At 35.9% G+C, this 23,168-nt stretch overlaps 1 pseudogene; it reads right to left on the reverse strand.

Moving 5' to 3' along the window:
* Positions 1-1,590: 1,590 nt before the first annotated feature.
* Positions 1,591-16,987, reverse strand: LOC149570765 (putative protein phosphatase 2C 26 pseudogene; annotated as a pseudogene).
* Positions 16,988-23,168: the final 6,181 nt, after the last annotated feature.

Genomic DNA, 23,168 nt, shown 5'->3' on the forward strand with positions numbered 1-23,168 from the left:
ATGCAATGAAATGAAATACATAAACTAACATGCCCTCTCCTCTACTCTAGCTCTCTGACTGTATGTAGGAAAAGAAGAATCCCCATGACTTCTATCAAATTCCTATTTAACTTCTCTATTTCTAACTGTGTCCCTTCAGTCACCAAAATAACTCTTCCTTTCTCTAAGTCTCTTATTATTTATTAATTATAACCTATTGTCAATCTTTTTGAATCCCACTTATTTTAACTTTTACTTCCTTGACCACTCATCTTATACCCACCAAAAGGTATTGCTGCATCAAAAGTGTTAAAGCAATTGATCAAATAGTCCCCATGTGTAATGCATGAGTGATATTGTTGGCAGTGTCTAAACTCTTAGTAAATACTCCTTCTGCCAAGCCATATTGAGAAACATTTGCACGCTTCACAACTTCATCTAAGTTTTTGTATTTCATAATTGATTGCAATGGGAAAAATATTTCATCTATGGCTATGGGCATACCATCCTGAACATCTACAAAAATTATCGGCATAATATAGAAGCCCTTAGTCCTAATTTTCTTCCCACCCATTACAACAGTTGCACTAATTTCCTTCCCAGCCTTGATATAACCCATAATTTTGTTGAACTACTCCTAGTCAATCAAAAGACCTTGTTCTACACTTTTTTTTAAAAAAAGAGATCACCAACAATATGACTTAAACACCGAGCTTTTTCTTTTTCTACAAATTCATCATAGATGCTTTCATGCACATATGTATGGGATCCAACATAGCAATATTGGCCCTAATTGAAAAATAAAGTGAAGTTTGCAAGCTCTGTAGCCTTGCGTTGAGATACTGCCCACAACTCATTGACACTTCCTAGTATAAGGTGTTCATCATGACTAAACAAAAAAAACCCCTCCTTGGAAGAGAATGAGCCCTCTAATAAGAGCCTCAATGGCATCAAAATCAAGATGATTTGAAGGGTCATCTAGCAAAAGAATATAATGTTTATCGAAGGTAATTTTTGCAAATGCAACCTGAATTTTCTAACCATCTGATAATGTGTACATTGGTTAAAGTGCAAGGTTCCCTAAGATGCCAAAAGATGCATCACTAAAACTGATGATAGGAGCACTTGGTCTATACTCAGGGGTTGGAAATTAAAACTTGTAGTCAGAGTCATTGACGATGACATCTACATCACCAACATGATCCAATGCAAAGTATCAATGTCAACTAGTTTTACTTTAAATATCAGTCATAATACCTTAATTCTTGATTGAATAGGCTATGCTCTTTTAGAATTGTAACGAAACTTGTCAGTGAAAGCCTGCATATGAGCCCTTGTACACTCATTTGATTCAAAAGCTTTTGTTGATTACAGAGACACTCATCTCAAATTCTCTCAAATGTATCGATCCTCCTTGTAAGTTGTTAGCTTTTGTCCATGTAAATGTAAAATAACTGTAACCACCATGTTCAGAAATTCTCTTGCATGTGAGATGACAATTAAAGTTTTTGACCATTTTAAAAGATATATTGGTAGCCATAAAACTGAATGTAGATCAAGGTGAGTAGTGGGTTCATCAAGTAAAAGCAGATCAAGTTCTATGAAAAAGGCTCATGCATTAACCACCATCCCCACTATCACAGTAATATCATCTAGTGTTCCTTCTGCAAGACAAGAAGAATGTAAATTTCATTCTGAATAGCTTCTTCCACACTGGAATTTCATATCCCTATGTTCTAGCCTCTAAATAGTAAGGTGACTCAAATGTTCTATCCCTTGCATGTGTGTTTGCAAGATCTGCTAATGCACGTGCTGCCTTTTTAACAAATTTTGCATCAAAACCTTGATACCTACTAACCACACTCTCTATTTCATGGTCAAAAACATTATCAAAAAGCCCATCTAATCCAAGCATAACAATGTCACCCTCCATTATATCAGTGTTGTACATAATTGCATCTTTATATGTCTAGTGAACAATCTCAGAGCTCAACTGGAAAGGGGAATCAAAGTGTAGACGCTGAAAAATGGTTCACATCTATGACTTCATCACTTCTTCATACTAATTTGTCCCATTTTCTCATTCTACTAACTTTGATCTTTTGGCCAGATTGACCATATTTTGTCATTTGTATCCCCTTTCACATCAATTTCATATCAACTTAGAATCATATCAAATCAACTCAGAATCATATCAAATCAACTCGAAATCACCCCAAATCAACTCAAAATCACTCAAAATTGGTCCTAATCAACCCAAAACATATCAAACATCCCAAATCAATCATCATTTATCTTCTCCTAGGCATTTTTGTGGCTTTCAGTGCCTTGGAAACCTATCAAATTATCAATCTTATCAATCTAACCTTAGTACTATCATGGCTCTTAGTGCTAGGTCAAACTATCATTCATGTGATCCAATTTTTTACATTGTTGAGGCTTCCAATGTTAGATCATGGCATCATCAACCATTTTAATAATATTGACAGTGTCTGTTGATGTTATTATGATCAAACCTTATCAATCAATTTCAATCCTGTAGCATTTACAATGTCGGTTAAATGTTACATATCAACCAATTCATGTCATGTGTCCTTGGCATGTTATCAACTTCAATCAATCAATTTGACCATGGATTTGGTCTACCTTTTCATCATCTTATTTGATATCCATCATCATGACATTTTTACCAAAGGATACGGTCACATTCATTTAATCAATTTGGCCAATTATCTACTAATTTTCTCTATAGGATTAAATAACCCATAATTTAATTCTATTATTCTCACTAATTATTCTTCCTAATTATCATCCTCAATCAATTAATTTTATTAATTAATTGATTCATTATCTACAAAACCATGGAAATTCTCAATTTGCTAAGTTTCATTTTCTATCATTAATTCCATTTTCTACTAATTCTTATTTTGTGGAATAAAAAGATTTTTAATTCAAGTATTCCATAAAATATTGCATCCTCATGACACTTGGATATGACACCTCGTGGATTCTCCTTTGACACTTGGATAAGATTTGTCATAATCAAATATTCTTATCTCTTACACATGTCCCTATTTGGCTTATTCGTCATAGATTCTTGGCTTTAAGTGGGTTGAGTATCTTATGACGCGTCATAGATTCTCTTCCACATTTAGCCAAATTTGACTCTCATGTGTCATAGAATCTTACATTTTGCATATTTTTTCATATGCGTCATAGGAATCTCTTGCCACATCACATATCTATGGGTGACAAATCCAATGCTCTCACCCTCCATAAAAATTAAACACTCTTTCTCTCATTTTGGATCCGAATGCTTAAGTTTTGAAAATCCAAATCTTTGAGTCTTTGAGTCTCTACTTCTTTGCATGTTGCATTCTTGCTCTCACATTAAATCACACTTCAAGTATTCTCATGGCTTTATCCCTATCATAGGCTCTTTGCTTCAATCTTGTGTGCACTATAGTCAAATTGGAGCTACAAACGAAAAAGGGAGTTTTTAATTATGTTTGATTTCTTTTCATTAGTTTGGCTTTCATGGTAGACTAGTGGGTGCTAATGTATGTTGATTGAGTTTTTTGATTTTCTCATAGTATTTTATGCATTTAACCCATTTTTTGGTCCTACATTTGGTGAACCCAACGTGAACATGCATATCTAACTTGGGTTTTCTTGTTTTGTGCTTGTAGGTGCAAGGAAGGAGCTCACTTGGAAGGGTATAACGACTATTCACTCTTCCTTTTCACACCTAGATTAATTAAGGGGTCCAGTATAATGCTTATATGCTCTTTTTTCATGCATTTTGTTAGCTTTCTGTCCTAGGGCACACTCTGCTCTATCAGGGCACACTTGGGACCCCTAAGACCAATTTTAAGAGCCCAGAAGCCACCAAAGCCTCTTTCTGCTATTTCTAACTTACCAACTATGCCCATCTAGGCCCCAACTACATCATTGATGCAATCTACACTGTTTGGGTGCACTTGGGAGTGTAGTCTTCAAAATTTCAGTTTCTAGGTCTTGTCTAGGCACCATTTCCCCACACTCTGCACCTAACTTCCCAACTGCGCCCTAAAACTACCAACTACACCCAACTGGGCCCCAAATACATTATTGATGCATTCTACACTATTTGGGTGCACTTGGGGATGTTCAAAGCCATTTTGGCCTTCTGGGGAGCAATCTGCACTATCAGAGTACACCTAGGTTCATAGTAAGCACATGCACCAATCAAAATCTGCATTTCAAGTTCCTATCACTCTCTAGGACATAGATTAGGTGATTTGGTGTTACTAATGGTGTTATTTGTAGCATGTGGTGATCGTTGGATAAAGATGTGATCATAACAAACTACTAGTGTGTGTTTTGTAGGACGTTGTCAAAGACTTTGTGTGTCTTTCAAAACTATGTGTGTGGATTTCCTAGATTAGATAACATTTCATTTGGTGCTTAAAAAGAACCTTTTTCTTTTCTTCCTGGCATGTCTAAAATGTTAAATCCCTAGGATTTGCATTGGATGTATCCTCTCCCCTCGCCATTCGTGGATCTTGGGTGTAAGAGAAATCTATGTAACTTTTATAGGAGGCTTGCCTTGGACCAAGATACTCAATATTGGGTATGCCAAGGGATGACCTCAGAGCGGTAATGGGCCAAAGCCAAGTCAAATTTCTAGCCGCTATATAAAATTTGATTACGATGAAAGTTGTGTTGGCAGTATTGCTAAGTGATAGCTCTCCTCCAGTACCCCTATGGTGCGTCAAACCTCAGTTCTCAGGGCTGGGAGACCTTCTACGGAAGTTTATCATTAACTTGCCGAACAGAATGCCCTTACTAAAAACCATGTTTTAGTGGCCAAAATCCTTTCTATCCACTAGCTCAAGGGGTCACCCATGCCCATGAAGACATCCTACATTCTTGTGGTCCTTAGTAGAGGCAACAGTCCCTTGGGAAGTCACGCCCCTTGGGAAGTGGATATTTGTAGCCCCGAGAAGTGAATGTGTTGTAAAGGGGAGCCTATGGTGCCAAGATCCTAGGTTGTCTACTCTCGATAAGCACAACTGAACTTTGGTTCAAGTAGGAATTCAATGGATACAGTCCTAAAAGCCTAGGTTGTGGTGTGTTTTTTAACTTTTTACAACAGCTATTCTTGTCTTAATGTGTCTTGCATGTGTGTAAAACATAATCAAGATAAAAAGCCAAAATTTTAAATTTACACCTTGGATATCATTTGAACTTGTCAAAACACCACACATTGCCAAAATATTTCAACCTTTATCAAACTTTGCAAACATTGGTTCAACACACTCAAACCTTGGAAAACATGGTGACTTATGCTCTTAAATGTGCTTGCCAAAACGTAGATCTCACACTTGCATAGACTTCACTTACATTCACCCTAGTCTAAGCTTCATTCTTGCATCATATAGACTTCATATTACACCTTTTAGTTCTCATTTAGTATCTATTACTTTTCATATTGCATCCATTTAGGTTCAGCTTACCCTCCTTAGTTTTTGCATTCCCATATCAAAATCAGCACTTTGCATTCACCACCTTGCATCCTTGCATACCTATTCATCATCTTGACCACTTTATCCATCATTTTGAGCATTCATACTAGCCCTAACACTGTCCTCTACTATTTACCTCTCTATGACATCAATCCTGAAACCATAGCTTCTAGAATTGCCCCAGTTTCAGCCCTGTTTACCAACTGCACCCAAAAACTACCAACTACGCCCAACTGGGCCCCAACTACATAATTGATGTAGTCTACATTATCTGGGTGCACTTGGTGATCCTGAGATCCAATTTTGGGTTCCACATAACATTTTGGGGCTTCAACAATGTCCTTAGGTACCTAGTTAGCTCCCCTTGCACTAGCTTGCCCAGATCTGCATTCTACAACACCTAATCTTCATCAACTTCACTTAAGACATCATTCTATACATCATAACCTTCATTTTGCATCTCCCAACCCATCCTAACATCAACCCCAACATCTTAGCTTCTTGGCATGTCAGTTTGGTAACCATACCCTTCAGAATCAACAAAAATTCTTCCTAGATTACCAACTACGCCCAAACTAGCTCCAAGTGCATCAATGATGTAGTTGGTACTTTTAGGGTGCTCTTGGCACTGTTAGAGTGTAGTTGGGTACCTACATGACCATTTTGGGCCTCCCAACTGCACTTTAGGACCCCAAAACTGCATCTAGGAGCCTCTAGACCTCCTTGTTCTACACTTGACCCAAAACCATATCTTTCACCCAAAATCCCCTTTTGCATCATAATAATTGTCCATATCACACATTTTATTAGTATCACCACCATTTTGAGCCCCCAAAACATCATTTTGAAACCCCAAAACCTTTGAATTTAGTCAAAAATCTAGACAAAGTATAAGTCTTAGACTATCTCCTAGTGTTGATGGATAATGGATCTTGACTAGTCTTTTTACCTTTTCTTATCATTTTCTTGGGTCAAAATCTATCTATGTCTTGATATATTTGACCTTTTCATCTTTTATCAAATTGATCTTTTCATCTTTTTGTCACTTTTTGGTCAAGATCCAAAGTCCTTTATCACAAGGTTAAACTCCTAGGCAAAATACTTTCTAAAGGTTTTACCTAAGTTCAAAACTTTCCATATACCCTTTTCATAGCATAATCATATCCCTAGCATCCCCAAATGTCATTTTGACCTACCCTAGTGGTATATCCCCTTCATATTGCATTAAACAAAATCCTTAGCATCATTTTCACTACCAAACCCTATCAAATTGTCCATCAACCAAATTACCTTATTGAGCATTTACCCTCATTTTGCATGTCCCAAACGTCATTACGAACCCTAGAATATCATCCTTTGCATGATATACCTTGCATAAATCAACCTTTAGCATCCTTAACAAGTCCAAAACATAACCCTAATTGTCATTTTGCATACCTTAGAGTCATTTTCATCCCCTCTAGTCAAACTTCAAAACATCACCTTGCATTTGCATTTGCATAACATCCCTAGGACATTTTTACTTTGCACATCAAAACCATAGTTCATTTAGCATTTCTGCACATTGCATAACATTCCTAAACATTTAAAAATCCCAAAAACACTCATATCTTGCATACCCACCACTCTAAATCACCCAAAACACTCAAAAATTCCATTGCATTTGCACTCTTAGGTATCATGCCAGCACTTACTAGGACACAATCAGCTCAGAGACCCAAGGAAATCTATCAACCTTTGTTTTTTGAGGCACAAGCACAACCAAAACCTCATCCAAGACAAAGAAAGAGTAATAAAATCCAACAAACCTTTAACGAAGACCAAATCGAGGCATCACAACCATTACTAGCAAACCCCTTGAACATGTATCCGCAAGATCCTCATAATCAAGCTATGGCACAACAAACCTTGAACAATGCACCTACCATGAAATTTTCTGTAAAAACTTCCCCCACACATGGTATGGTCCAATGGATTCTTGACTTTGAACCTATATTTGTGCCAATACCACCAGGAGGAGGAAGTGTACCAACCACACCTGAAGATGAACAATCACATTCCTTTGAATTTAGCCAACCTAAAACATCAAACATACAACAAGGTACTATACACCTAAGTGATGACTTTGACACTGATTATGGCATCACTGATGAAGAAATGGCTAGGGAATGTCAAGACAAAATTTTTCGTAAGAACTTCAAATGTTTGGCAGCCCAAGAAATTGTCAAATTTAACCCAAACTTGGAAGGTCCTAAGTCCAAACATCAAACCAACACAACTATTGAAAACATACAACCCATGATCAATTTGGACTTAGATAAGGGAAAACAACCTTTTGAATTTTCAAACACGATAATGGCACCTATAAGGTCCCGTCAAGAGTCAACCATCAAAATCCTCCAAAGTACATTTGAACACATAAATGTTAACCCCTTGTTCGATGAAATACCACCAATCCCTAAACACCCCAAAAGGACATTAAGACTTGATTTTAGTCACATGATGCAACAACAAGATGCACCTAAAGGGACTTTTGCTCTAGGGATGCCAAACATACCTCCTTTGGAGGCAAATCAACAAAGTACACCTTTGCTCCTAACTTTACCAAGTGCTATGACATCAAATGCTATGGAGCCTCTCATAAATACAACATGTGAAACATCAAGTGCAACCATCCCAATGGACACACAAAAGAAAAGTCTTATTGACATTACGCCCATTCCAAACAGGGACACATCTCATAGTCAAGTCAATATGATGTCACAAGCAGGAACATCTAAAACACAAAGGTACCAAAACAACATTACAAACATGACGTTCAATTCTCAAGGACTTAGTCAACCCCCATGACAACAACAACCTATAGTGGTACAAGGACTCCACACTTCCAAGGCACAACCAAGTATACATCCACTTAACACACACCCCACATATCAACAACAACATCAACCGCAACGACAACAACCTCAAGTGGGGCAAACATCCAAATTTCCTAATATGCAATCCCATGTGGACCCACTTGACTTACACACAATTTATCAACAACAATTTCAGCAAAAATTCCAACAACAACAAATGATGTTTGCTAAACAACAGGAGCAACTCAAGCAACAGTTGGAATACCAAAGATGCCTTGAGCAAAAAACCACATACCAACAACATTTGTTACAACAACAACATGTGCCACAACAACCTCAACAAATACCTCTACAACAACAAGCATGCACATGGTCTCACATACAACCAACAGAGGTATCCCAACAACAACCACAACACATGGCACAACAACAAAAACACATGGTACAACAATCGTAGTCAATCACACAAAAAGTACCATATCAAATACCACAACAAGTTCCCCAACAACAAGTACCTTATTGCCTTTGAGGTATCAACATACCTCCACCACCTAGCGACACTTCATCAGACTCATCAGACATAGAAATGTCAGAACCAAGTAGACATAGTTCTCACCACAACAAACGGTCTACTCCTAGACACAAAAGACTTGAAGGAAAGACCATCATGCAAAACCCCAATGAAGAACTATTACAAAAATTCAAACAACTTTCCAAACAAGTCGAGGCATTGGGAGTCCAAAAGAAATGGGCTCTATATATAGAAAGGGACCTACGTCCTAATCCATTCGATTAAAGTTTGTATATGCCTCCATTCCCAAAACACTTTGAAGCTCCAAGGTTTGAAAAATATTGAGGAAAAGGAAACCCTATTGATCACATCTAAGAATTTTGTGCTTCATGTACCAAACTTAGTGATGAGCCCACTTACCTTATGAGATTGTTCCCTTGTTCTCTAGGTGGGCTTGCACTTGAATGGTACTCCAAACTTCCTAGTAATATCAAATCTTGGTCAGAGCTAGTAGACAAGTTTATCTCCCACTTTTCCTTTAACATTACAAATGAGGTGACACTTTCTAATTTGTGCTCAACTAAATAGAAGACAAGAGAATCATTCATCACATTCTTACTACGTTGGAGAAGCTTAGTTAGTCAATGCTCACTAGACATTCCTGAAGAACAACAAGTAAACTTGTGCATTGAAAACTTAGTCCCGGACTTAATGTATGAACTCAAAATCAAGAGTCCAAGCACCATTTCTAAACTAATGAAAAAAGGGACTAGTATTGAAGATTCTCTTATCCGTAAGGGAATCCTCAAGATAAACAAAGAAAACACAAACAACAACTAATCTAATGACAAGCCAAAAAATTTCTCCAAAAACAAGAATGTGACTAATGATGGCATTGTAGATGCCTGCACAATTAGCACAGCACAACCTCAATTGACTTTGAAAGGTGTAAACCCCACAAATTCACAAACTCCTAATCAAACAACACCTCAACAATAGAAAATTGAGACTTCCACACAAGAAAAAAGACATCCTAGAACCAAGGATAGAAAGTTCACACCATTGGGGATACCTCTTGAGACTGCATTACAACAGTTACTGAGTAATAACTTCCTACAGCTACCCCCAATCAAAGATGAACCATTAACTAAAGTAGATTGGTGGGATGACAAAAAGTATTGTGATTACCATCACACAAAAGGACACAAGACTTCATCATGCTTCCAATTGAAACATGCAATACAAGACCTTATTGATGATGGTGTAATCACAGTTGATCCATCACTGTTAGCACCCAACTTTGATCACACTATTTTCAAAGATCCTTTGGGTAATCATGACAAAGAGAAACCCTCAATTTCAAACTCAAACTCACAAGGTAATGTGAATTACACATGCATCGGCTATGACTACACCATCAATTGCTTTAATGAGTCTGACTTTCACATATCCACATTCATATTGAAGGCTGAAGACCCTCGTTGTGCTGTCACTACACACCATAGAAAAATCACCCTACCTGGAGCCCCATCTAGACCTACTACTCCTACTTCATCTGATTATAGCCTTGTTGAGAAACATGGCAAAACCCTTGCACAAATATCCATTTTGGACCTACTGCGAAAGATCTTGGAGCAAGCCCTTAAAGAGTCAATAGTCCTAGATAACGTGGATGTTGCCCAATTCCAAGCCATGGTTGGAAACCTATCCGCATCACAACATATCACTTTTTCACCCCATGATATTCCTAAGGAAAAACCTAACCATAATGATCCCCTTTATCTCGAAGTCTTCATACATAATGCCAAAGTCAGATGTGTCTTAATAGATGGAGGAGCAGGACTGAACATCTGTACTCTTAAGGTTGTCAACAGTTTGGGTTATTTTGAAGATGATGTGGATCCCTCTCAAAGAATCATAATAAAAGCTTATGATTATGGTGAATGCTTCTCTAGGGGCATCATCACACTACCTATTAGAATTGGTCTAGCTACTGAAGATACATTGTTCCATGTCCTAGATATAGAAATGAATTGCAACATGATACTAGGACGCCCTTGGCTTCATGCTATGAAAGCAGTCCCTTCTACATATCATCAATGTTTGAATTTTTCCTATCACAATGTAGAGGTTACCATCCCTGGTGATCCAGATCCTTTTCAATTTTGTACTAATCTAAGAGATGCTACTGCATTCCAAATCCCAACAAACAATGAAGCACAACCCACAAATTCCTCTAAGTATGTGGATGCTGATATACTACTCAGTAAAGCCAAGGAAAAGATGAAGATTGAAGAAAATGGGTGTGGAGAGTACTTTATGTCTCAAGTCTCTCACATTAGGGAGTCACTAGTTTCTTCCCAATCTCATGGTAAATCACAACCACTTCAAGCACAACATTCAGAGATCAATACGAAGAATGATACTTCTATCAATGAGAATACATCCATATGTATTGAGAAAGAAAAATCAGAACAAGAACCCACTTTTATATCTCCTAGCATGTATGGACTTGGGTTTACTATCATGTAAAAACAAGGTTATGATGGCTATAGCAATCTTGGATCTCAGAAACAAGGAATCATTGAACCCATCACTACAAAAGGATGACCTCCTAGTTTAGGGCTTGGATTTAAACCATTACAAATAGGTCCTCCTAGTACCATGGTACCTACATGTAAGACTATGGATGTTTTGAATGATGAAAAGGCATCTAAGGATATCCCACTTGAAAAAAAAAATCCTCTAGCTTCTAAGCATAACCCCAATGACCCAGTTGAATCAGATACCCATTAGACCATAAAGAATCAAAAGCTAAGAAGCTCCCAAGGATACAAAATGAAAAATATGATGCCATGAATATCAGTGTTCCAGTGTTCAACATGCCACAAAGTCTTTTGGAGCTCTCTCAATCAATGTTCATGCGGAAGAAGGTCATTGGTCTCAACCCTCCCAACCCTCCCTTATATCCATTTGTTTATCCCCAAATCCAGCTACCTAATTTGTCGAATAACCAAGATCAAATCCTTCTCCAACAAGCCTTTGCATATGTCATCATCAGTAACATCCCACATGAAATTTCTATTGACCCAATTATCCTTAGATGCCTTGATTTGCAAGAGATAGACATTGTCTTACATACGGTACACGATGGTATATCTCGAGGCCTTTCTAGTGGTTTGATTTTAGCTATAGACTCGAAACAAATCCTGCATAGTTATGGTCAGTCATGGATCCAGAGCTCATCAGCTAGTAGCACCAGCAATAGATACCTTCTCAACATTTTTTAGTGACATTCTTGATTCCATCTAAAAGTCCTCAAAAAATATCAAAAAAATAGCAAAAAGTCATGAAAAAAGCAAAGAAAAAAAGTGAAAAAAGTCATGAAAAAAAGGATGCCTTGATGAAAACTTGGCAAACAGGCCTCTTGGCAGAAAAATTTGAGTTAAGAGAAAAATTCCGTCCAAAAGTGAAAACCTGGAAAACAGGCACTTTGGGCAAGTACCATGGTGAAAACCTGGCAAACAGGCACCATGTGTAATTAGTTATTGCTCCTCCATCTATCAGGATTGCATCTTGTCTTATCCCCCTCTATCATTCCTTGATCATATCTTTCATATTGCAAGACATCCTTGGTTCCTTATCATGGCTCACGAACTGGTTAATGTCCTTTGTTACCATGCTTAAGCATCACCAGCCTACACACACACTTTGACATTGGCCTTTGTACATAATTTATGTCTTGTCTAGGGGCATATTACCTACATGGTGCATAAGTTTGAATTTGAACTAGGGGCATACCCCTAAGTGCTTTTTATCCATTGAATCTATCGCATAACGGATTGGAGCTAACACTTGTATATGCTTATACGATCCTGAAAAAATCCCTAAAAATCATAAAATGTCCTGAGAAAATCATTAAAAATCACATAATGTCCTAAAAAAATCCTAAACATTCAGATACGATCCTGAAAAAATCACTAAAAATCACATAATGTCCTAAAAAAATCCTAAACATTCAAATATGATCCTTAAAAAATCATTAAAAATCACATAATGTCCTGAAAAAATCCTAAACATTCAGATATGATCCTGAAAAAATTACTAAAAATCATAAAATGTCTTGAAATAAACCCTAAAAATCATAAAATGACCTGAAGAAATCAGTCACACAAAAAAATCAAATATCCCCAAAAATCCTAAAAATCACAAAACTAATAAAAAATTTGCAATAAACCTTGTACATATTCACTATGGATAACCATCCCTTTTGCGTTCACACTTGCACTTTGCAGACTGAAAATCAAAGCACTACACTTCAATGCCAATCACAATATTTGAGCAACATGAACAAACAATCAATCCAACATGTCACTACGAACCTATCAACTGAATCCATAAACAATGTTATCACATTATCAACCTGTCAAACACCATCTAAACACCTAAAACACTAAAAAGTAAGTAATAATAGACAACAATAGCTATTGGCTCACACTGTTTAGTGAGTGATTTATTTTTTGCTTTGTTTTTCTTTGATCATGTTCCTATGCCACTCAATGATATAAAACTAATCTATGAGACTGGCCGGGATGGTTCATGGTCATATTTTTCTATTTCTATCTGTTACAATGTACCTTTGAGATTCTGGGGCATGTACATATGTCTCAGGAAGGACAAGGTCATTCTTTGTTTGCATTGTGCTTGTTTATGCAAAAGGCTTGCATTTGTGCTCTGGCCCTTTATGCCATGATGCATTGCATTCCCTTTGCCATATCAAAATAAAGCTCCATTTGACATATAGTGCACTTTCTAGAAGCAAAAGTCTTTCCATCATACTAACATCTCCTCATCTCATCTTTATTTTTCATCTCATTCTCCATCACCATGATCATGTCTTCTAATTCACCAAATCATCTTCATCTTGCATTCATGCATTCTTGCATCATCCTGTACTGGCAATCAACTTTTTGTGGCTTTCCACCTAGTTCAACCTCAGTCTAACATTTGTCTCATCATCTTTGACCAAATATGGCCATTTTTTATGATTTCACTCATGCTATACCATCTTTCCATCATTTTGGGCATGCACACATAATTTTCGGTCATTCCGAGTCCAATCGGGCTGATTCTGGGCCCCGAAGCCTTTTAGGGCACAATCTGCACTTTTAGGGTGAAGTTGGGGTTCCCAAATATGTCATTTATGCACTTGGTCATGCCAACTATGTCATTGACACACTTGGTAGAGTTTGGGCGCACTTGGGAACCTAGGTTATCCCGAACTGCTCCCAGAACCCCTAGGTTACACTCTAGAGGCCATAACTTTTGTCTTTCAACTCCGATTTACAAACCATCAGTTGTGTTGGACTCATATCATTCTTGTGAACAAAATGAGCTATAATTTTCATTATTTTGTCACTATATGGAGTTTTAATCCTTGCAATTACTCTTGGGCTCCTAGTTGCCCCCCTGTCATGTTGATTTTGGCCCCCAGGGCCTTCTCGGGCACATTTTGCTCTTTTTGAGACCACTTGGGCTTCCCAAGTGCATCATTGATGCACTTGGTACTATCATGGCAAACTTGGGCTTACCAAGTGCATCAATTATGCACTTGGTTGGGTTTTGGGTGCAATTGGGGACCTAGGATACCCAGAACTGCTCCCAGAGCCCCTATGTTGCACTTCAGAGCCCATAACTTTTGCATTTTAACTCGAATTTGTAATCTGTCAGTTGCATTGGATTCATATCTTCGTTGCAGAAAACATGAACTATAATTTTCATCATTTTTTGTCTTTCTTGAGTGGTAACCCATGCAATTATTCTCAGGCTCCGAATTCTACACTCTAGGCCTCATAACTTTCACATTTTAGCTCTGATTTTCATTCCGTCAGTTGCTATGGTTTTATCTTCTTGTTTTCAATAAATTGACTTATCATGTGATTATCTTAGTCAATTTCTTGAGGTTTCACCCATATATATCATCCCTACTAGGACATGTTGTGACTTTCTCATCAGTTATTCTTTGATACAACACTCTAAATCACATTGTATCAAAGAGGGGCAAAATGTAGACGCTAAAAAATGGTTCGCATCTACGACTTCATCACTTCTTCATACTAATTTGTCCCATTTTATCATTCTACTAACTTTGATCTTTTGGCCAGATTGACCATATTTTATCATTTGTATCCCCTTTCATGTCAATTTCATATCAACTCATAATCATATCAAATCAACTCGGAATCATATCAAATCAACTCGAAATCACCCCAAATCAACTCAAAATCACTCAAAATTGGTCCTAATCAACCCAAAACATATCAGACATCCCAAATAAATCATCATTTATCTACTCCTAGGCATTGTTGTGGCTTTCAGTGCCTTGGAAACCCTTCAACTTATCAATCTTATCAATATGACCTTAGTATTGTCATGGCTCTCAGTGCTAGGTCAAACTATCATTCATGTCATCCAATTTTTGAAATTTTTGAGGCTTCCAATGTTAGATAATGGCATCATCAACCATTTTAATAATATTGATAGTGTCCGTCGATGTTATTATGATCAAACCTTATCAATCAATTTCAATCCTGTAGCATTTACAATGTTGATTAAATGTTACATATCAACCAATTCATGTCATGTGTCCTTGGCATGTTATCAACTTCAATCAATCAATTTGACCATGGATTTGGTCTACCTTTTCATCATCTTATTTGATATCCATCATTGTCACATTTTTATCAAAGGATACGGTCACATTCATTTAATCAATTTGGCCAATTATCCACTAATTTTCTCTATAGGATTAAATAACCCATAATTTAATTCTATTATTCTCACTAATTATTCTTCCTAATTATCATCCTCAATTAATTAATTTTATTAATTAATTGATTCATTATCTACAAAACCATGGAAATTCTCAATTTCCTAATTTTCATTTTCCATCATTAATTCCATTTTCTACTAATTCTTATTTTGTGGAATAAAAGGATTTTTAATTCAAGTATTCCATAAAATATTGCATCCTCATGACACTTGGATATGATACCTCGTGGATTCTCCTTTGACACTTGGATAATATTTTTCATAATCAAATATTCTTATCTCTTACGCATGTCCCTATTTGTCTTATTCATCATAAATTCTTGGCTTTAAGTGGGTTGACGTATCTTATGACGCGTCATAGATTCTCTTCCACATTTAGCCAAATTTGACTCTCATGTGTCATAGAATCTTACATTTGGCATATTTTGTCATATGTGTCATAGGAATCTCTTGCCACATTGCATATCTATGGGTGACAAATCCAATGCTCTCACCCTCCATGAAAATTATAAAATGGACACTCTTTCTCTCATTTTGGATCCGAATGCTTAAGTTTTGAAAATCCAAATCTTTGAGTCTTTGAGTCTCTACTTCTTTGCATGTTGCATTCTTTCTCTCACATTAAATTACACTTCAAGTATTCTCATGGCTTTATCCCTATCATAGGCTCTTTTCTTCAATCTTGTGTGCACTATAGTCAAATTGGAGCTACACTCATTTGGAGAAGAAAGAAGGACATGGGAGCTACAAACAGAAAAGGAAGTTTTTTATTATGTTCGATTTCTTTTGATTAGTTTGGCTTTCATGGTAGACTAGTGGGTGCTAATGTATGTTGATTGAGTTTTGTGATTTGCTCATAGTATGTTATGCATTTAACCCATTTTTTGGTCCTACACAAAGTAATGTTCTTTTGGAGATGTAACAAATATTACGTGGCTTTTTAAAAAGATCCAGAGTCCACAATCTCCAACATTTGCAATTTTAACTGTCCCATTTTTTTCCAACATTGCAACAATTACTATAGCTGAACCATTCGAGTAGGTTTTTGCATGTGCCTTTTGTAGTAGAGATTGGGTATCACCATTCACCTTGTCATCAAGGCTATATGATATGTTAGCCATTAGTTCCATAGGAAAGATAGTTGGATCTACATTTTCATCAGCCCAACTAGAAACACCATCAGTAATGGCAAGAATGCCCCCATTATAGCTACTAAAAAATAGTGCATCTTCTCCACCTTTATCAGCATTATTAGGATGTGAAATGAGTTGCGTGCCAACAACAAATGATAGCTCCAACATCAGCTATACCAGCTTTGATGACTTTAACATTGTCTTCAAGATCTTTACAATGCTTCCTGACATTCATGGCTTTTTTTTCGAGCACCATGGGTTCTACCTTCTCCCATCTACTGGAGTGTCCTTATCATATTTAGCTAGAGCATTTTCAAATCTTTATTTTGTTGCAAATCCTAATCTAATCCTGAAGTGATCAAAGTTGGAAATTTGCATTTTGGATCTCCAAACCAATTCAACCTCATAAGAACATGTTAGAAAAATTTGGAGACACATTAAGGGAATTTCTTTTCATGAGAGACAACTTTTGAAGATTAGAAATTGGGGGACTGGAAGTATGCCTACACTATCCAAAAATGTTTTGTAGACCTCAAGCATTATTTTCAAAGTAGCATCCCAATTTTCACAAGCTACCTACAAGGACTTGATTTGGATGGCCAACTCATTACAAGTTTTAGTAAAGGCTAGTTCCTTTCGCAATATCTCCATATGTAGAGTTAGGATAGACTAAATGTTGATCAATTTAGCCTTAATGTTTACTTCATCTATGTGTAGCACTACTAACTGACCTTGAGAGTTTAGGAGGTTCTTGAAATTTTTTTCACACTGGACTGGAGATTTTGGTAGAGTTATACCAAATGACTGTATATAACTCTCCAAACTCAATATGTGGCTCCTTATTTCTTGTGTGAAGAGTGTTGGATTGTGCAATTTGGTGTACAAAGAGAAAATGTTCTCTAGTACCTTCTTCACATTGTCAATTTTGGTTGTTATCTCAACCTGTGATAGTGTAATAACACTTGATATCTTTTCATCAACCTTGTGTTGAAACTTTCTTTTAGACCATTCAAGTAATTTTATATTTGAATCTAGGTTTTTGTCATTAACCTTCTCCACTATGCTGTTTAGTTTCTCTATGATAGGCTTTGTTGCCTCTAGTGTTGGTAGGCTAAATGCATAAAGAAGAATTTCCTTTATATCTATCAAAGCTTGCTTCTACTTATGCTCTTGTCTGAGAAGTTCTTGTTGTTTCTTTCTTGCAAGAGAATTGTGGACTATGCTCATCTATTAAATAGTGATGGTTGCAAAATCAGACTTGGGAAACTCAATCACTTCATCCAAGTCTACATCAACAAATTATGTAACTTCCTCTTCCCTAGATGTTCTTGGATCTAACCTTGATGATTGTAGGGGTATAACTTCTATACTTGGCCTATGAAGAGATTAACTTGGAGGAGTATTAGATTCTAGAAAATTCACCAGTGTCTATATTGCTAGTTGCTCCTCAAGTTTTGTAGTCATACCTAGCTCTTTTGTCTTTTCCTTTTCTTTCTCTTTATTCACAAAAGCACCTTGATCTTGTACTATAGGTGCAAGAGTATCTTCTTGACCTATTGGAACTTGTGTTCCTTCATTCTTTTATGTTTCATCTTTATGCTCTCCAAAAAATGCATCCTTTTCATTTTCATGTTCCATTAGATTGACTAAGACTGGAGTACCTTGTACCAATGTACTAACAATGGAAGTAATTGTCTCTTTCCTTTGATATTCCATAATAGGTAATGTAGGTTGTACAAATGTGAATTGAGGAGGGGAGGTATATGTCACTTTTTTTTGTACTTCCTCCCCTATAGATGCCTTGTTTTCCTTCTCAATTTTATTAACACTCACCATTACAGGATTTTCACAAAGTTTTGCCTAGTTGATGGATTGTACTAGTATCTTCTTCAAGTCTTCCTCTATAAGGAGATTGATGTTTTGAGTGATATTAATAGAAACATCCTTGATCTTTACAATATCAATTTATGTATTCTCCTCATGTTGAGGACTGGCACTTGGCACTAGTGTCTCAGGTACACTCTATTCTATCTTCTGCTCATCCTCAACTAGTGCTTGTGTTTCTTCATGTGTCTCAGTGCCTTCCTCTTATGCAACTACCTTTGTGTCAATTGTAGTAGCCTTATTTTTTTGTTGGTGTACATCATTGTCCTCACCTACCTCAATAGATTCCTACTCAATTTCCTTTGGTGCTTTTAGACCACATAGTGATTTCCAAATTTAAGTGGTCTTTCATACAACATCCTCAATATAGATATGCAGTTTGTTAGAGATTTGGAAATCTCAATTGGGTTTTTTTTTAATGTTTCCATCATGGAATATATTGACTCCTCCACTTGGTTCATCTCAAATTTTCCATGTTATACTAGATAAATCAACATTCTTCCTGATATATTCACATATATTATCTAAATCTAAAGGACAATTAATTGTCACTTTGAATTAGCTATTGTCATCAAATTTAGTCTTCTCTTCATCAAATTCAGTTGGAGCTATGTATTTTCTCCTTGTTCTCTTCTTAGGCTTCTCTTCCTTGCTAGATGATCTATCCCTCTTCTCTTTTGGTTTATCTACTTCTTGAGCCTTTTTGGTAGTATCTCTTGTGCTTTCTTTAGTAGAGGGAACTCTAGGCTTAGGTTTTGTAACCTTCCTTGGTTTGCTATCTATTGGGATCTTAGCTTTCCTCTTATTTGGCTTAGGTACTTCATTGGATTCTTCTTTCTTGACACTCTCTTCAATTTCTACTTCTTCTTCTTGATCTTCTCCTTGACCTTGAGTTAAGGCCAATGGTGCTTGAGCAAGAATATCTTGTTTATCATCATCATCATCTTCTTCTTCTTCTTCATCATCATCTACTCCTTCACCAAATTTCTCTTTAAGTTTCTTCACAATCTTGTTATTCTTCCTTACGATTGTAGTAGTCTTCAAATCCATAGTTATCTTACATTTTACCACATCATAGTTCCCAAAGGTAGTAGCCTTAGCATCTACATATTTTGCAAGTAATGCTGTTATTTTTGTAGAGGCCTTAGGTGCCTTACTATTGGAACTGTAGCTTGAACATATGTAAAATCAATGTCAACTAGAAATAAAACATCATTGAAATGTTTCTCAACTAGTGAAACTAGTATCCTCAATCTTTCCTTCATTGACTACTTGAAATCTTCAAAGTGGCTAGTCATAACTAACTCAAAGTTGTTTCCAAGTTGCTCGATAAATTCACCTATCTACATTAAAATATATCTATTTGTTTTCCATGCAAATTTATCAAATGTAGGTAATGTTTTATGTACATAAAAGAATATACATGCAATAATTGAACCAAATTTATATTGTGCACTTTTAGTCTTCCTTATTGCTCCAATTTTTTTGACAATTGTTGCATGTGCAACTCGGCAAGGTCATATGTATGATTCTTCTTAATATCTTATAGCCCATGTTAACAACAATACATGGTACACTATTGAGCCTACTAGATTAATAAAATTTATGTGTGCTATAATCCTCACTAAAAAAGTAATTAGGAGATCTAAGATTGTATCAATTGTCATGCCTCGTTTATTCCACACTACCCCTTTATTCTTCTCAATGACCTCTTTAGATTCACTACTCATGGTTTTAGGTCAGCCAAATGTTGGATACTGTGTTACTCTATGTACAATTTTCTTTGTTATTTTCACTGGTCCATTATCCAACCATATAGAATTATCATGAATTCTACTCAAAACTATCTTTATCCATTAAGTTTTGAAGATGTTGGGGAAATCTAGGGCATGAGTCAACCCTTTTATCTCTATGATTTTGAAGTCTTCTTTCAATGCTCCATTTTCATACAATTTCCCATAGGTTTCCCTAATCTCCATGTCTCCTATACTACCCACCTTTCATGTGTATCAATGTCTCACATCCTAAATTATCAAAACTCGAGGTGGTATCATGGACAATGCACCAAATGGGTCTTGCTTGTAAGCAATATTAGGAATAACTCTAAAATTATGTTGTTTTATCTCATTGCTTACCAATTGCACATTCAAAACTTCTTTACCCTCTTTAACCTTAGGATCTGAAGAACTAGATGCCATAATGTAGACTAGGGTTTGCAAAAATTCAAACTACATAGCTTGGCACACGATGTATACCTTTGGAAATCTATTGTGATGGTGTCGAATGACTATTGAATCCTACTTGCAAACACTAGGAATGATTTCTTCGATTTTTCTTTTTCTCCTCTTGCTCTCCTTCAAATTTGAATTATGTCAAATGAGTATAAATTGATCATATAGACCTTAAAACCTCACATTTAATGCTAAGTGCTTACATAGCTGTAAGCTCAGCTTTAATAGAGATATTGACACACTCAGCTTCCATGAAGTTTCCTTTACCATTCAACAACCACTATGAGCTTGCTCAACACTATCACTTATGATAGATCAACATCAACTAACATTTTACTTAGCAAACATAGTGAAACTTTTCATGCTTGGCTATAACATGAAAATTGAGAAAAATTAAAGATTTCATCTAGATTCTTAACAAGACATTACATCTTTCTTCATGCAAATATAATCTATTCAAAAATAATTCCTTGAAACTAATGTACAATATATCTTTTAAATATCAGTCCCATACATACCTCTTGATTTCTTAATTGGAGGTGGTGTGATCACCTAACCCATTGGGTGAAGTGTGTTGAAACAATTAATTAATTGTGTATTGTCCTTGATGTTACACAAAATGTTATATCATTATCAATTAGTGTATATCGAGATCACTCAGGCATTAAAGATAGTTTTATGTGGCTACCAATCATTCCATAATTCTCCTAGTTCAAAAGTTAGTATTAGGAAAGTCCACAGAAGATGAGTGTTAACTGAGCTCACTCAGTTAATGAAGGAAATATTGGGTGGAACCAATGTTAACTAAGCTCACTTGGTTACCAAAGGAACTATACAAATATGCAGTGTTAACTAAGCTAACTTGGTTAATACAAGAAAATCATTTCTAAGTTAGTGTCTACCGAGAAGGGTCAGCTAATGAAGGATTTTTTTGTTTTGGCATGCTGAGTTCAATTGATTTATCTATTGGTTCTAGTAGACTGAGAAGATGAATATTGATTATTCTAAGTTGTATTTGAGTTGAATTGACAATATGAAAGACATAAATAAAAGTTCAAGTTGAGGGTTAGAAAGTGTGTGAAGTGTGAAACACATGGAAGATAATTGAAGATTTGATGATGCTAAGAGGAAGTGAATCAAGAAGGATATGCAAAATATCCTTGAGAAGCTAAAAAGATATATTAGATTAGGAAGGATTAGGTATAATCTAGAATTGATATTTGTAATAAAAAATTTAGTTGCATCCAAATTAGGTCAGGTCATTATTACTCTCTAACCATTGTAGTAGTGATCTAAGTCTTGTAATAGAGTTTGATTAATAGCTATTTGTAAATCCTCTAATAATATGGCATTTCTATTGAAGTTTCTAAAGATATCTAACAAGGCCACTTCTAACAAGGTGAGTAAATTCTCTAATAGGGTCACACCTAATAGTATTTTTGGTAACCTTTAATAGGGTTGGCTCTAATAGGGCTTACTTTAGAAGAGCGAAAAATAGTAACTAGTTACAATTGGTGGTTTTCCAAAATTGGGTTTTCACATTAAATCTTGGTGTCAAATGTGTTCATGCTATTTATTTTATGTGTTTGCAACTAATTTAAAGTAATAAGTAATTAAAAATAATATCTTAAGTTCTTCATGCTAAGTATTTACAAAGTATTTTTTAGTGTTTACCGAGTTACAATATTTTATGTGTGTTTGTCAAGCACCAACAGAGTTTATTTTGTACTAGCATCTAAGGGATCTGGGATTTATTTTTTTAGTAATTGATTCACCCCTCCCCTCTTAGTTACTCCTCTTATATTTCTAACAATTGGTATCAGAGCTTTTGGTGCTTGCAGAGAAGGTTTCAATGACCTAAGCTAAAGATCAGGATGTCTTATAGAAGAGAGATTCCCAAATTGATCTGGGAAAACTTTGCAGCATGGCAAAGACTTATGAGATTACATTTGGCAATCATCAATGATTTAGGTTGTAAGTATCTTGATACTAAATACAAGACCCCTTCTGGAACATTATCAGTTAAAGAAATTATTGAACAAAAGAATCATAACATCACAAAGATTGATATTGCATCTTCTCTTAGTTATACAAAATTTGATGAAGTAAAAGACTGAAAAACAACCTATGAAATATGGATCAAACTAAAAGACATTTATGGAGGAGATGAAAATTTAAGAAGAGCTAAAACTAAAATTCTTAGAGGTCAATTTGATCAGATGAAAAGAGAAGAT

This window comes from Cupressus sempervirens, chromosome 3, assembly GCF_028749045.1.
Source record: "Cupressus sempervirens isolate cs-2001-9-10 chromosome 3, ASM2874904v1, whole genome shotgun sequence".
NCBI lineage: Eukaryota > Viridiplantae > Streptophyta > Pinopsida > Cupressales > Cupressaceae > Cupressus > Cupressus sempervirens.